At 43.3% G+C, this 17271-nt stretch overlaps 1 protein-coding gene and 1 non-coding gene across 2 annotated transcripts in view; one reads left to right on the top strand and one right to left on the bottom strand.

Annotated features, from left to right (window-relative positions):
* The window catches only part of PRR16 (proline rich 16), a 240983-nt gene that overhangs the window by 48569 nt on the left and 175143 nt on the right, over window positions 1-17271 (bottom strand). The gene's annotated exons all lie outside the window — the stretch shown is intronic.
* LOC119948654 lies at window positions 4724-4861 on the top strand. Its single transcript, XR_005457036.1, has one exon. It is a non-coding gene; the product is annotated as a small nucleolar RNA SNORA7 (small nucleolar RNA).

Raw genomic sequence — 17271 nt, forward strand, 5'->3', positions numbered from 1 at the left:
TCTTCCCTCTCGCAACACCCACAGTGGCTCAATATAACCCAGACACTGAAGCAGGAAAGATGGGACACATTAGATCCTAAAGCGAAGAGACCATTAAAACCTTAAATCCGGTTATCGAGGGATGTGAGAAAGATAAGGACTGACCAAAGCGAGGGATGAGAGTCAGGCCACTTGGTGAACTCAGGAGGATTTTTTTTGTTTGTTTATTTTTTATGGTTTTTGTTAAGCGCTTACTTTGTGCCAGGCACTGTTCTAAGTGCTGGAGTAGATACAAGCAAATCAGGTTGGACGCAGTCCATGTCCTACATGGGGCTCACAGTCTTAATCCCCATTTTACAGATGAGGTAGCTGAGGCACAGAGAAGTGAAGTGACTTGCCCAAGGTCACACAGCAGACAAGTGGCAGAGCCGGGATTAGAACCTAGGTCCTTTTGACTTCCAGGCCCATGATCTATCCATTGGACACACATCTGGGACAATCACTGGATTAATGACTCTCCCAGGTTTTTTATGGTATTTGTTATGTACTTACTATTTGCCAAACATTTCTTCTAATCGCTGGGGTAGGTACAAGTTAATTAGGTCAGACACAGTCCCTGTTGCACATGGGGCTTACAGTCTAAGTAGGAGGGAGAAAATGTAAATAATTCCCATTTTACAGTTGAGGAAACTGAGGCACAGAGAAGTTAAATGACTTGCTCATGGTCACACAGCAAGAAATTGGCAAAGCCGGGATTAGAACCCAGGTCCTCTGACTCCCAAGTCCACTCACTTTCCACTAGGCCATGCCACTGTTATATGAAGTCTCAGGAAACCATGAAACTAATAAAGATTAGGCAGAGTATGGATGTCCAGGAAGGCAAAATAAACATCACAGTGTTCTTTCAAATATCCTGGAGGCCCTATAGGAGAATGGACACTGCCTAAATGGACCATTGATTTGAAAATGGAATATTAAAGTTTTCATTTGTATTAGTAGAGTCATAGATTGCACAATATTGGGGGACCAGAGTTTTCCAAGGCCAAGTCCATGAATATTGACATGTAGTTTTTTGTTGAAATCATCAAAATGAACTATGGGGAATTCTTTTTTATGAAAATACACCAAGTTTCTTAGAAGAAAATCCTTACAGCCCTATGGTGTAGTTCCTGATTCCAGTTGAGTACTCACCTACATGAACACATCTCCCATAGATTTTCATGCAAGGATTTTCCTCCAAGTTTCTTGTTTGGCACATTTTTTTTAAATGGGGAAAAAGCAGTTAAAAAATTACAAAAGCAATTTGACAATTCCTGCCTGTCATGTAAACCTTCTTGTCAGAATGTCTTATCTTAGAGCAGTCATGTCTTTATCCCACATGGTCATAAGTTTCAGACTTAACTGAATCAAGTGTAGATGTTAGAATTCAGTGGTGGGAATGTGAATATAATCAAGTAGACCATTTTTCTATAGGAAATATCAGAATCAAGGCCCAGGATACAGTTCAGGTGAAGTCTTCCTGGAATTTTCAGAAAAGGAAACTGGAAAGCACATTGCATCAGTCTTCTAAACCGAACATGTTCTGCCTGCAAAGACCATGTTTAAGCTACTGCTGGGCAAACATAAGCTGCTGTATTTGCCTCTTCAATCACAGAAGCACCAGTATTATCCTCATTATTGTCAAGCATACTGAGTTTTCTTCAGTAGGAAAGTTGTGTACAGATGGACAAGCATAACACCATCCCAAGCCTTTGTTTAAGAGATGAAAATAAATCTGGAAGTGCAATCATAATAATGGCATTTGTTAAATGTTTACTATGTGCTGGGTACTGTACTAAGTGCGGGGGTGGATACAAGCACATTGGGTTGGAGACAGTCCCTGTCCCACACGGGTCTCATAGTTTTAATCTCCATTTTACAGATGAGGTAGCTGAGGCACAGAGAAGTGAAGTGACTTTCACAAGGTCACCAAGCAGACAAGTGAAGAGCAGAGATTATAACCCAGATCCTTCTGACTCCCAGACCCATACACTACACACTAAGATGCCGAGCTGCCTCTCTGTCCCTCCTGGAGGGGTACTCTGGGTGTAAGCATCAGCTCCGGAGGAAGGAACCGTGTCCTCCAACAAAATCTCTTCCCCATGTCCCTTCTTCCAGACTTGACCGCCGCAGCAGGGACAGTGGTCAGAGGCCTCCCAGGCGCTGCCTCTGGGGCTGATCCTGTGGCAGAGGCTGAGTGGAGAGACCCCACAGTATAAGCTAGGGTGACAAACTAGTACACAGTTTCCTCCGCTGGGGACGCGTGTGCCTTGCAGGGGCAGAGAGAGGACTGGGGGACTAATCTCCTACTCTGTCCTAATCCTCCTCAACCTCTCAGCTGCCTTTGACACTGTGGACCACCCCCTTCTTCTCAACACGCTATCTGACCTTGGCTTCACAGACTCCGTCCTCTCCTGGTTCTCCTCTTACCTCTCCGGTCGTTCTTTCTCAGTCTCTTTTGCAGGCTTCTCCTCCCCCTCCCATTCTCTCACTGTGGGGGTTCCCCAAGGTTCAGTGCTTGGTCCCCTTCTGTTCTCGATCTACACGCACTCCCTTGGTGACCTCATTCGCTCCCACGGCTTCAACTATCATCTCTACGCTGATGACACCCAGATCTACATCTCTGCCCCTGCTCTCTCCCCCTCTCTCCAGGCTCGCATCTCCTCCTGCCTTCAGGACATCTCCATTTGGATGTCTGCCCGCCACCTAAAGCTCAACATGTCGAAGACTGAACTCCTTGTCTTCCCTCCCAAACCTTGCCCTCTCCCTGACTTTCCCATCTCTGTTGACGGCACTACCATCCTTCCCGTCTCACAAGCCCGCAACCTTGGTGTCATCCTCGACTCCGCTCTCTCATTCACCCCTCACATCCAAGCCGTGACCAAAACCTGCCGGTCTCAGCTCCACAACATTGCCAAGATCCGCCCTTTCCTCTCCAACCCAACCGCTACCCTGCTCATTCAAGCTCTCATCCTATCCCGTCGGGACTACTGCATCAGCCTTCTCTCTGATCTCCCATCCTCATGTCTCTCTCCACTTCAATCCATACTTCATGCTGCTGCCCGGATAATCTTTGTCCAGAAATGCTCTGGGCATATCACTCCCCTCCTCAAAAATCTCCAGTGGCTACCAATCAATCTGCGCATCAGGCAGAAACTCCTCACCCTGGGCTTCAAGGCTCTCCATCACCTCACCCCCCCACCTCACCTCCCTTCTCTCCTTCTACAGCCCAGTCCGCACCCTCCGCTCCTCCACCGCTGATCTCCTCACCGTACCTCGCTCTCGCCTGTCCCGCCATCGACCCCCGGCCCACGTCATCCCCCGGGCCTGGACTGCCCTCCCTCTGCCCATCCGCCAAGCTAGCTCTCTTCCTCCCTTCAAGGCCCTGCTGAGAGCTCACCTCCTCCAGGAGGCCTTCCCAGACTGAGCCCCTTCCTTCCTCTCCCCCTCGTCCCCCTCTCCATCCTCCCCATCTTACCTCCTTCCCTTCCCCACAGCACCTGTATATATGTATATATGTTTGTACATATTTTTTACTCTATTTATTTATTTATTTTATTTTATTTGTACATAGCTATTCTATTTATTTTATTTTGCTAGTATGTTTGGTTTTGTTCTCTGTCTCCCCCTTTTAGACTGTGAGCCCACTGTTGGGTGGGACTGTCTCTATATGTTGCCAATTTGTACTTCCCAAGCGCTTAGTACAGTGCTCTGCACATAGTAAGCGCTCAATAAATACGATTGATGATGATGATGATGATGGGGGCGGGTGTCGCTCCAGAGTCAGATTGCATCATATGATGAGCAGATATCAATCATAGAGGATGCAGCTCCATTTTGGGTTATAATTCGACCCCTTCAATTCGGGATTGGTAGCTCTGATAGGACGCCCAGACACATTTGTAACCCAAACAAATGCCTCTTATGCAAATCACACCACCATCTCCTACCCCTAGAAGATGCTGGGTGGAGGAACCAGCAGGATTGAGTGTTGGAAGACAGTGAGGTGTTGAGTATGACACCAAGATTGGGGTTTCTGAGATGGGAAAGATGGTGGTAGTGGTAGTGTTGACAGGGCTAGATAAGTTAGGAGGAGTGAGTTTGGGAGGGAAGATCAGTAGTTCCATTGTAGACGTGTTGAATTTGAGGTGCCAGGAGACTACCCAAGTGGCATTATCCTGGAGGCAAATGGAAATGTGTGATTGGATAGTGAGTGAGAGATCAAGGTTAGGAGGTAGAGTTGAGCGTTGCATTAGAGGTGGTAGCTGAAGCTATGCAAGCACAATGTAGGTGCTCAATTAATGCTGTTGACTGAATGCAAGAATAAATATGTCAAAGGAAATTCTGAACCTATGGGAGGGCATTCTGGATTAGGGCAAAGGAATACTCTGTGGGCTGGAGGCAGTTCAGATAGACTGAGGGACAGATAGATTGGTTTGGGACGTAACAAACTGAGGGATAGTGGGAAGGGTTAGCAGATGGCCAGTACCGGGTCTTTAAGCCACAATGGGCTGATTCTTTATACCTTTGTGGGCAATAAGGTTGTTTACATATAATGTCTCCACTACAGAAATTGTCCATTGTTGTCCAACTTGATTTGCTTGTATCCTCTCCAGAGCTGAGTACAGTGTCTGGCACATAATAAGTGCTTAACAAATACCATCATCATCATTATTATTAATATTATTCCTATATGATCCTATACCCCCTCTCAGGGTCACACCTGGAGAGTTTCCAGTACTCTACCAGTCTCGACTATGGGAGGGAGAGTCAAGCAGAGGCATATCCATTCCATTCCTAGCTTGGCCAGTGGCTAGCAAGTGGAAGGCATTCTGCCACAAATCAAAAGTCCCCTGTACTGGGCAGCAGTGGAATGGGAGAAAGTCAAGGGTAGAGACTCAAGTTTACTGTGTGGAAGGAGGCAGTGGTAAATCACTTGTGTATTTCTACCAAGAAAACTCTATGGCTACACTATCAGAACGATGAATGATGGAGTTGGGGCATTCTGGGAGAGATGTGTCCATGGCGTTGCTATGGGTCAGAGATGACTCGACGGTATGAGAAAAGACAAGATGATACTATGGGCCAGGGAGTATAACTTTATTGACTTTGGAGGTTGTAGACTATTTTCAATAGTTGAAGAGCCGTGGACACAAGGGACCAAGAGAATGGGATGTGTTTGTAAGACCAGCATCTGTTTGCATCCTTCTCGACCACCATTACAGCTACAGCATTGCTTTTACCTTGCTGCTCCTCCACTGTCATGTTTCATATTTATGAGTGGGGAAGAGCAATTCTAGAAGGGCAGCTTGCAGGCATACCATCTTAGGAGGGACATTTAGTGACATAACTGTAATATCCTGGAGAGCAGGGATCCTCTCTACCAACTACACTGTACTCTCCCAAGTGCTTGTACAGTTCTCTGCACAAAATAAGCGCTCAATTAATACCACTGACTGGTTGATGGATGGATTAATATCAGTGGGTTGGTGGCTAAAGCCCATAAGCAGCTGGGCCAAGGGCGCACAAAGGGAATTCATTCAATTGTATTTATTGAGCACTTACTGTGTGCAGAGCACTGTATTAAGTGCTTGAGAAAGTATAATGCAGCAATAAAGAGAGACAATCCCTGCCCACAGAATGTCCCACTTCCCAAACCCTTCTCTCTTCCTGGCTCTAGATCTCCTAAGGTAGAGGCCAGCTGTGCCTGTGACCATGTTTTCTGTTCAGGACCAAGAATACTGAATTTTCTATCATTTATCCCAAACCTCCTCCCAGTGTAAAGGAAAGAGCAAGATGTCAAGGGTCTGGGAGTGGAAACAGTGTAATGCTATCATGGGAAAGCCTTGAATGGGAGAGTCAGATTCAATTATATTATCATTTTGATATTGACGAATGTAAATCTATTCATCCTGCACTATTGGCCTATACTGAATCTTGACCCCCTGTGAAGCTATTACCTACATGCTCGGCCGGGGATGAATTCCTGCCAATGATACATCAATCCACTGTTTCATTTTCCCACTCCTTTGCAGAACTATGTAGAGTGTTGGCGTAACCGTGAAAGTTGAATGAAAGCAACTGGGAAACCACAAAAATCACATATTTTATCATAGAGATATTGCAAAATGGGTCAGACTTTTTTAGGATTCAGCAGTCCCATAACAAGCATCACAAAAGAGAGTGAGCCAGGTCCACACATTCTATTGAAGCCACAGGAGATGAGTTTGAATTTTAAAAAAGGCCTAGTTCTAGCAAAGATTTCATAGAAACACCAAAGTCCTGAAGACAGGATCAGGAGGTATTAAAGTTTCTCTGTTTTTTCCTCGCAACTGAAAGAAAACCACATTCAGTTCTAAACCTGTGCTAAAATTCACCCAAACAAAATGGTTAGGGCTGGAGAGAGTCCAATAGCCCTGCTTATTTTCATTTTTTTTTTTCAAATCCACAAATCCAAGCATACTTTCTCTCCAGAAAAAAAAAACACATTTTGATTCCAATTCACTTCTCAGGAAAGATTTAGTAATGATAATCAGGCTTCATGTTATTAGGATTTAATTACTTTCACAAATTAGCTTCCAAGTACTGGTGTATGGTGAAGTATTATCATAAATAATTAAAACTAAACTAAACTTGTCACAATAAATGAACTAAGTGTCTTTCGTGATGGACTAGCCGGAGATTTTTATCATGCTCATTTCCTTACTTTCTAATTCACAGAATCCAATAAATCCATAAGGGTACTCCTCAAATGAATTCCTGTGATTCTCCAGAAATTCTTGTGTTTGTGGCAAAAACAACAACAAAATTTTGGATGAAATGATTTCTTCATAAGTTAGATGAATGAAGTGTCATGAATGTTGCAATCAGGTCAATATGTATCAAGTTCAAAAGAAATATGGTACTATCTAGTTTGAAAAAAAGAAGGACCCATTATTGATTTTGTCTCCAGTGGAGCTGGATTTGTCATCAGTCCCACTTTGGGACTCAAATTCCTAATAAACCATTACAGGGACCTCTATATCCACACCTGCCTTTAGATCAGATGGTCCCTTTCCCAAGAATGGTAATTGGCATACCCAAATCTTTTAGAAATTTATATTCCCCCAAAAAGCTGTGTAGAAGGAGGAACACTGAGAGAAGCAGCTTGGCCTAGTGGATAGAGCATGGTCCTGGGACTCAGAAGGACTTGGGTTCTAATCCTAGCTCCACCACTTGTCTGCTGTGTGAACTTGAGCAAGTCATTTAACTTCTCTGTGTCTCAAGTACCTCATCTGTAAAATGGGGATTAAGACTGTGCACTCTATGTGGGTCAGGGACTGTGTCCAACCTGATTACAATGTATCTACCCCAGCACTTAGTATAGTGCTGGCACATAGTAAGCACTCAACAAATACCATAAAAATACCAGTAAAAATTACAATGGCACTAATGATAGATGATAGATAGATGGATAGTTATTGTTATTTAATCCATTTTTTAATGTAATGCCTAAATTTAGGCAGTTAGTCCTGTAAGGTTAAGCAAGGTAATATCTGCCTCCTCCTCTAGAGGAGCTTGTCTTGTGTACCGAAAATATCTGCTAACTCTTTTGTATTGTATTTTTGTATTCCCGTTTTCCCACAGGACCCATGTAGTGCTTTTACAGCTAGATTTGGTAGTTTGAGGTCTAGGACTCAGTCTTCAACAAGGTCAGCTCCCCGAAGTCCATTGCCCTGCAAATAGAACAGAATGGGGACTTCTCCGACCCTAAATATGACGAAACTCACCGTCTTAGTTCAAAGTAATACCTAATAGCATGATTCCTTAGCAAAGCCCAAAGCAGCCAGTAAAAGACTTAATGAGAAAGATGCTTTCATTTTTCATAATGCATTCATTCATTTATTCATCCATTTATTCAGGGCACAGCTGAGTTGTCTGAAATGCCTAAAGGGTTCTGGGATGGAGAACAAATGGGAATTAACCTAGTCTCTTCCACGGATGGATAGATCTTGGGCTTGGAGGGAAAATTCACAGCTGAAAGTCCCCCAAGCTGAAGCCCCCAGGGGAATTTAAGTGTGGGTTGGGCCAAAGAGTCTACAGATTAAAGGCTATAGTTTCCTGTCAGCTAGGCTTCCTTCCCTCCTGTTGACAGTACCCCAGGGGGATTGAATCCAATTTTCAATAGGCACTGGTCTGTCAATAATAATAATAATAATGATGGCATTTATTAAGCGCTTACTATGTACAAAGCACTGTTCTAAGTGCCGGGGAGGTTACAAGGTGATCAGGTGGTCCCATGGGGGGCTCACAGTCTTCATCCCCATTTTACAAATGAGGGAACTGAGGCACAGAGAAGTGAAGCGACTTGCCCAGAGTCACACAGCTGACAATTGGCAGAGCCGGGATTTGAACCAGTAATAATAACGATGATGGCATTTATTAAGCGCTTACTATGTGCCAAGCACTGTTCCAAGCACCGGGGAGGTTACAAGCTGATCGGGTGGTCCCACTGTCAAGCCACTTCATGCCTGTCTAGGCTTTTCTTGCATCCCAAAAGACCAACACGAGTACTTCTCAGCAAACAGCATCGCTACATAATTGCTCCACAATCAAAATGTCACTACATGGCAGCCTTATGCTAGCTCCTGCCATGGGCAATGAGCAGTGGTATTAGGACTGTCATGATTTTAGCATCATGCAACTGCATGTTTTGATTTTAAGAGATTTTAAAATGTGCAGGACCAATGTTTAATCATCATACGTCATACAGTATAGACGGACTCCCCAAAGGCATTGTAGTCATTGTTTTCAAATAAAGCAATACAATTGTTCAACCAAAGTCTTTGCTTGCATGGCTTCTGCTTAGATTTTGCCTTTTAAAATGTATTCCCTCCATTTTAAAATCCACTGTTCTAAGTGGTGTTATCTGGAACAACACACCTCACTTTACCTTGCTCCAAATAGTGTTTAAGAATAGAGAAGCAACACAGCTTAGTGGATAGAGCATGGGCCTGGGAGTCAGAAGGATCTGGATTCTAATACCAGCTCCACCATTTGCCTGCAAGTGGGCAAGTCACTTAACTTCTCTGTGCCTCATTTACCTCATATGTAAAATGGGGATTAAGACTGTGACTGTAGGATATGGACTGTGTCCAACCTGATTAGCTTGTATCTACCCTGACCTTTAGTACAGAGCCTGGCACATAGTAAGTGCTTAGAAAATACCATAAAAAAAAGATAAAGAATGGGAAAGGGGAATCACAATCAAACAGCTTCTACTCCGTCCAGTCCTTGACCTCTTGGCTGCTGTTGACTTTATTGACTATTCTCTTCTCCTGGAAACACTATCTTAACTTAATTTCTGTGATACAGTCCTCTCCATGGCGTAGTGGATAGAGCACGGGCCTGGAAGTCAGAAAGTCATGGGTTCTTATCCTGGCTCCACCACTTGTCTGCCATATGGCCTTGGACAAGTCACTTCACTTCTCTATGCCTCAGTTAACTCATCTGTAAAGTGAGGAGTAAGACTGCGAGCCCCATGTGAGACAGGGAATGTGTCCAGCCCAATTTGCTCATATCCACCCTAGTGCTTAGTACAGTGCCTGGCACATAGTAAGCCCTTAACAAATACCACAATTCTTGGTACTGCTACCTCTCTGGAAGCTTCTTACAAGTCTCACTGGCTCTTCCTTGCTTCCCACCCCCTACCTCTGGGTGTCCTTCAAAGTTGAGTTCTGGCTCTCCATCCAACAGTGCTTTGCACATAATAAATGCTTAATAAGTGCTATCATTATTATTGACATTCACACCCTTGAGGAGCATATCTTCTCCTATGACTTCACCTGTTAACTATAAATCAATAAATCAGTGGTTTTTATTGAACACTTTCTGTCTGCAGAACACTGTACTAAGTGATTGAGAGACAATAAGATAACATAGTTGGTGGGCATGTTCCCTGCCCATAAGGAGTCTACAGTCTGGAGGGGATGAAAGGCATTAACAAAAATAAATACTTGAAAATACATAATTTGAAGATATGTACATAAGCGATGTGGAGTTGAGGGTGGGTTGAATGTTAAATGTCCAAAGGTCACAGATCCAAATGCATAGATGATGCAGAGGGGAGAGTGAGCTGGGGAAAAAAGGACTTAATCAGGGAAGGCCTCTCGGAGGAGATGTGGCCCTAACAAGGCTTTGAAGTGCAGAGTGTGGTGGTTTGGTGTAATGGAGCAGAAGGGAGTCCCAGGCTAGGGGGAGGATGTGGGAAAGGGGCAGCAGCGAGATAGACAAGATCAGAGCACAGTGGAGCTAACTAGTGGAGGTAGCTCCAGAGCTAGCCTGGAGCTAGAAGAGCCAAGTGTGTGGGCTAGGCAGTAGGACAAGTTCAGTAAGGTGAGGTAAGAGGGGGAGAGCTGATTGAGTGCTCTAAAGCCAACAGTAAGGAGTTTGATGTGGAGGTGGATGGGCAGCCATTTGGAGGTTCCTGGGAAGTGGGGAGACATGGACTGAATGTTTTTATTGATAAATGATCCATACAGCAGAGTGAAGTATGGACTGGAGTGGGGAGACACAAGAGGCTGGGAGTTCAATGAGGAGGCAGATGCAGTAGTCAAGGCGGTATAGGATAAGTGTTTGAATCAGTGTGGTTGCAGTTTGGATGGAGAGGGAAGGACAGATTTTAGCAATGTTGTAAAGGTAGAACTGACAGAATTTGGTGACAGATTGAATATGTGGGTGGAATGAGAGAGATGAGTTGTGAGATAGGAAGGATAGTGGTATTGTTTACAATCATGGGAAAGATAGGGGAAGCACAGACTTTGAGTGGGAAGATAAGGAGTTCAGTTTTGGACATTACTTTGAGGTGTTGGAGGGACATCCAGGTAAATGTCTACAACTCCTAAATCTATCTTTCCAGCCTCTACTTTCCTTCTCTAAAGTATCACATCTCCTCCTTTCTCCAGGACATCTTTATATGGCTGTCTTGCTAACACCTCATGCTCCACAGCTTCTAAGTGCCTCATCTTCCCTCCCAAATCCCCTCCTTCTCCTAACTTTCTCATCACTGTTGACAACCCACCATCTTTCTTGTCTCTCAAACTATCAACCTTATCATTATACTTGATTCTTCTGATTCTTCCAACGTTCATATTCAGTCAGTCACTAAATCTTGTCAGTTCACTCTTCTCACCATCCACAGAATTTTCTCCCTCCTCTCCATCCCAACTGCTACCAGACTGCCGAAGCACATGTCATATCCTGACTCAATTACTGCATCAGCTTCATTGCAGACCTCCTCGGCTTCCAGCCTCTCCTCTCCAGTCCATTCTTCACTCTGCAGTCTGAATCATTTTTCTAAAACATCATATAGCACATATCTCCCCACTGCTCAAAAATCTCCAATGGTTGCCTGTTCTATCTGGATCAAGCAGAAACTCCTGACCTGAGACTCAATCAAGGCACTCAAGGCACCTGAGAAGCAGTGTAGCCTAGTAGATAGACCTCAGGCCTGGTAGTCAGAAGGACCTGGGTTCTAATCCCAGCTCCACCACTTGTCTACTGTGTGACCTTAGGCAAGTCACTTAACTTCTCTGTGCTTCAGTTACCTCATCTGTAAAATGGGGATAAAATCTATGAGCCCCATTTAGGACACTGACTATGTCCGACCTGATTATCTTGTATCTACCCAAGTGCTTAGTACAGTGCCTGGAATATAGTAAGAGCTTAACAAATGCCATAAAAAAATCAGCTTATTTTCACCTACTTATCCTCACTCTACTCCCCCTACACCTCAGCTCACACTCTTTGTTACTCTCAAGTCAACCTACTCACTGTGTGCCTCATTCTTGATCTTTCTCACCCCCTTGTTTCTGCTTGGAACTCCCTCCCCATTCACATCCATCAGACAATTGCTCTTCCCATCTTCGAGGCTCTTCTGATATCGTATCTCCTTCTAATCTCTCTTGATTAATCTCTCATTTCCCACCCTATTTCACCCCACTACTGCCACTTCAGCACTTCTGCATCATCTAAACACTTAAGTACTCATCCCTGACCAAGAGCATTTATGTAAAGATCTTAAACTCTGTTGCATCCCCCTACTTGTAATTTATTACACTGTTGTTACTAGATTGTAAAAAGACTGTGAGCAGCAGTATGGCCTAATAGAAAGAGCAGATGATTGGTAATCAGGAGACCTGTGTTCTAATCCTGGCTCCACCATTTGCCTGCTATGTGACCTTGGGCAAGTCACTTAGTTACTCTGTGCCTCCGTTTCCTCATTGGATTTAAATTCCTATTCTCCTTCCTCCTTAGACTGTGATCCCCATTGTAAGACAGGGACTGAGTCCAATATAATTAGCTTGTATCCACCCCATTGTCTGACACATGGGAAGCACTTAGCAAATTCCACAGTCATTATTATAATTATTATTATTATAAACTCCTCAAGGGCAGGAATCATGTTTACCTACTCTTTTGTACTCTCCAAAGTGCTGAATATGTTGCTTTGCACAGTGTAGGTGCTCAATAAATGCTATTGATTGATTGATTGAAATCTTCTTGATAACTCTCAGACTTCATTTTTTTTCAAGAGAGTAATGTCAAGGCCTCTTCAAAGCTCTCTCAGACAACTCAATTTTCCACCTGAAAAATAAGCAGTCCAGATAGCGATTCATAACATCATCGCCACATTTCTGGCTCAGTTACAAGTTGAGCTATTCAGATGGTTCTTTATGAAGTCAGTCAAGAAAGAGCTATAATTAGAAATACAGAAGTTTTACACAATTCAAGAAGCTATCTACATTGTTGTCCAATGATTAAACATCGTACCTTCATCTCAGGCTAAAAGCAGTAATTGAATTACCCAAATGAAGCCACGCAGTGCAGTGATCTATTCTCACTATAGATAACATTTTAGCCATAAAAAACAGATTCAGTAACAATAATTGAGACATTTGTTAAATGCTAATAATCACATGGGACACAGTCCCTGTCTCACATGGGGATCAAAGTGTAAATGGGAGGGAGAACAGGTATTTAATCTCCATTCATTCATTCATTCAATCATATTTATTGAGTACTTACTGTGTGCCGAGAACTGTACTAAGCACTTGGAAAGGTACAATATAACAATAAACAGACACAATCCCAGCCCACAGTGAGCTTACAGTCTAGAAGGGGAGACAGACAATATAAATAAATGAATTACAGATATGTACATAAGTGCTGTGGAGCTGGGAGGGGGGATGAATAAAGAGAGCAAGTCAGGGCAACACAGAAGGGAGTGAGGGAAGAGGAAAGGGGGGCTTTGTCAGGAAAGGCCTCTTGGAGGAGATGTGCTGTCAATAAGGCTTTGAAGCAGGGGAAGAGTAATTGTCAGATTTGAGGAGGGAGGGCATTTCAGGCCACAGGGAGGATGTGGGCACAGGGTCAGTGGTGAGATAGACGAGATCGAAGTACAATGAGGAGGTTAGCATTAGAGGAGTGAAGTGTGTGGGCTGGGTGTAGTAAGAGAGTAGCAAGGTGAGGTAGGAGGGGACAAGGTAATTGAGTGTTTTAAAGTCAATGGTGAGGAGTTTTTGTTGGATATGGAGGTGGATGGGCAACCAGTGGAGTTTCTGGAGGAGTAGGGAAACACGTCCTAAACATTTTTACAGATTTAAAAAAAAACTGAGGCATTGGGAAGGGAAGGGAAGGGATTTTCCCGAGGTCATCCGGAAGATAAGTGCCAGAGCTGGGATTAGAACCCACAGCCTATGACTCCTAAGTCTGTGCTCTTTCTACTAGGACACACTGCTTCTCAATGAATCCATTCATACAAACACAGGGAAATTTCAGCATTTCACCGACTGGTTGACTAAACTCAACAATACTAAAATAAATTCCTGAGCAATGTGCTGCCTTTAACAATAGGATGCTTGGATCCACACACTTCTAGATTTCTTCCAGAGAAAGCCTAGAAGACAGATAGCCCCAATATCCTCATTTGCATCCCCATTCATATCCTTTTATGTTTCCCTTCCACTTTTAGCCTGGCCCTCTGCAGTAGCTTTAAAACCCCATTTAAACCTTCCTGAAGACTCTTTGGGGTTAGGGGATGGGGGGAGAATTAGATAGAAGAGGAGGAGTGACAGTCACTCAGGCTACCTGCCATTCTTTCATACCACACATTCCTCAGATCATAAGGAAAACACCAACCATTTCCCTCCCTCTGTACAATAGGAATAAAATATCTGTTCTCTCCCCTTAGACTGTGAGTCCCATATGGGATAGGGACTGTATCTAACCTGATTATCTTGTATCTACCTCAGCCCTGAGTACAACACTTAGCATAAAATAAGTGCTTAACAAATACCACATTTATCATTATTATGAAAATCGAATCTTTATTTGAACTTATAAAAATGAAAACTAAATTATCAATCTATCAATCATCTTTTTTGAGCACTTACTATGTGCTGATCACTGTACTGAGCACTTAGGAGAGCAAAGGGGGAGACAGACATTAAAATAAATTATGGATATAATAATAATAATGGCATTTTTAAAGAGCTTACTATGTGCAAAACACTGTTCTAAGCACTGGGGGGATACAAGGTAATCAGGTTGTCCCACATGGGGCTCACAGTCTTTATCGTCATTTTACAGATGAGGTAACCAAGGCCCAGGGAAGTCACTTGCCCAAAGTCACACAGCTGACAAGTGGCAGAGCCGGGATTAGAACCCATGACCTCTGACCCCCAAGCCTGTGCTCTTTCCAGTGAGCCATGCTGCTTCTCTGTTCATAAGTGCTGTAGAGCTGAGAGTGGGGTGAACATCAAGTGCTTAAAGGGTAATTATCATTTCTACCTAGACTCTTTGAAACACTGAAATAGAAAAGAGTGCTTCAAACCCATATTGATTTTAGTATTATACTAAACTTCCAAAGGGTGCTACCAAATAAGAGATAAATTGCTCAGTGCTCTTTGGAGAATCATCATATTCATCAACAAGGGATGTTTGTTACCTTGAGAGTGGAAGCAAACTTCTGGTCCAGCCAAACTGCTACCACACTGATCCAAGTATTTATCCTATCCTGCCCTGACTACTGCATCTGCCTCCTGGCTGACCACCCGGCCTTCTGTCTCTCCCCACTGCAGACCATACTTCACTCTGTTGCACAGATCCTTTTTCAACAGAAATGTTTGGTCCGTGTTTCTCCGCTTCTCAAGAACCTCCAATGGCTGTCCACCCACTTCTACATCAAACAGAAACTCCTTATCATTGGCTTTGAAGCACTTAATTGGCTTGATCCAACCTACCTCACCTCACTGATCTGCTAAAGCCCAGCAAACACACTCCGCTCCTCAAACACCAGCTTCTTACTGTGTTCTCCCAATATCATCTATCTCACTGCTAACTCCTTTCCCACATCCTCCCCCTAGCTTGGAACTCACTCCTCCTCCATATATGCCAGACCACGACTCTCTCCACCTTCAGAGCATTATTAAGGCCAAATCTCCTCCAAGAGGCCCTCCCAACTAAGCCCTTTTTTGCCCAGCTCACTCTCCCTTCTGTGTCACTTGGATCTGTGACCTTTGGGTATTTGATATTCACTCCACCTCCATCCCCATAACCCTTCTGTACATATCTTTCAGTTATGTATTATAAATTATTTATATTAATATATGTCTCCCTCTCTAGACATTAAGCTTGTATGGACAGGGAACCTGTCTGTTAATTCTGTTGATTATACTCTCCCAAGCACTTTGTATAGTGCTCTGCACATAGTAAGTGCTCAATAAATGCCACTGATTGACTGATTGATATTTAGACACACTGTCTGAAAAGCACGTTGTTCTACTAGCAATAATGGAGTTGAGTTCGTCTACTCTGGGTTCCTCCAGAAAAGGAAGAGGCAACTTGTTTTCTAAGGGCTGATGAATGGTTGAAGTGCATTCCCCATACTTCATATTTGAATTTTAGAAATGATGTTGACTGAATACAAAACCACACTGCTCCTTATGACACCCTAATTGCGGGTTCCCAGAAAATAGTGTGAAGCTCGAGATTAATTTCTTTGAAGGCTTTGCAATGTGTTATATTTTTAAATGACAGAATTAGGTTCAAGTTAATGCTCTAAAATTATTATTTGGGAAACAACACTATCAGTAGGATGAATGTTAGAGTGGTGTTATTAAATAATAGAGTCTAAATGTTCAACAAATAAACATTATGCAGAATCCACACACCAGTATAACAGATAGTATATCCAACTGAACAAACCCCATTCAATTTCAGGAAAAGAAAATAGGATTTAGAATTGAGACCAATAATGGTGGGATTCAAGTCTGGGGCTTTTGTTGGCTGACAAAATCATTATTCTATTCAATATTGTTATTTATATAAGAACCACAGAAAGAGATTCTGCATTATGTTCAGAATATGTTAAAATGTTAAAAATCAGACTGAATAACAATATTTCATCATGGGGATGGTCTAATTCAGACCTGTCTGAAGGTGGGTGAATGGCTTGGACAATTACTCAAGGTTATGTGATTGTGGCAAGCATTTCCAAACACCCCAGATAGTTTGGTCTTGAACATGTTCTTCCTTTGGAATGCTTGTCCAATTGGAGCAAGAAAAATGATATTGGGGCAAAAGTAGCCAGCTGACAGTTCACTGGTGTGCTCTCTTCTTCATCGTCACCACCATCCTCCTCCTCCCCCTCCTCCTGATCACCATCACGATTCACTGAGCAATGGACTGTGTGAGCAGCAGTGAACTAGGTACATATAAGCAGTAAGCATGGTCCCTGACCTCCAAGAGCTTAAAATCTAATGGCAGAGTTTATACAATTGGTCCTCCCCAAATCCCCCTTTAATAGGGCAGACACATCAGTTAAAATAACATTTTGGAGCAGTGCATTAGAAGGCAGAAAACTAACATACCAGTCCAACAATTTCAGCTAAATGTTTTCTCACAAATCTTTAGTTCGCGAGCAGGTGCACCCAGAGTAGGGTCAGGTCTTTTCCATACTTATGATTTCACAAAATCATGCCCCATTCAGGCTGGTGAATTAAACAATTCGTGTTTTCTTCAATAGGCACAATTCACTGCCCATACCGTGCACAGCCCAGGCTTTGTTGAGTTTGGGCCTTGAGTCTGAGCTGGGAGCCTGTTCATTCCCACTGTCATAGCTTTCCTCTTTTGCCATTCTCTTCATGACTTCTTCCAATCCCCTGACTAGCATACTACCCATACCTATTTAAAATGGAATATTTGTCATTCCAG

This window comes from Tachyglossus aculeatus, chromosome X4 (genome assembly GCF_015852505.1).
Source record: "Tachyglossus aculeatus isolate mTacAcu1 chromosome X4, mTacAcu1.pri, whole genome shotgun sequence".
Lineage (NCBI taxonomy): Eukaryota > Metazoa > Chordata > Mammalia > Monotremata > Tachyglossidae > Tachyglossus > Tachyglossus aculeatus.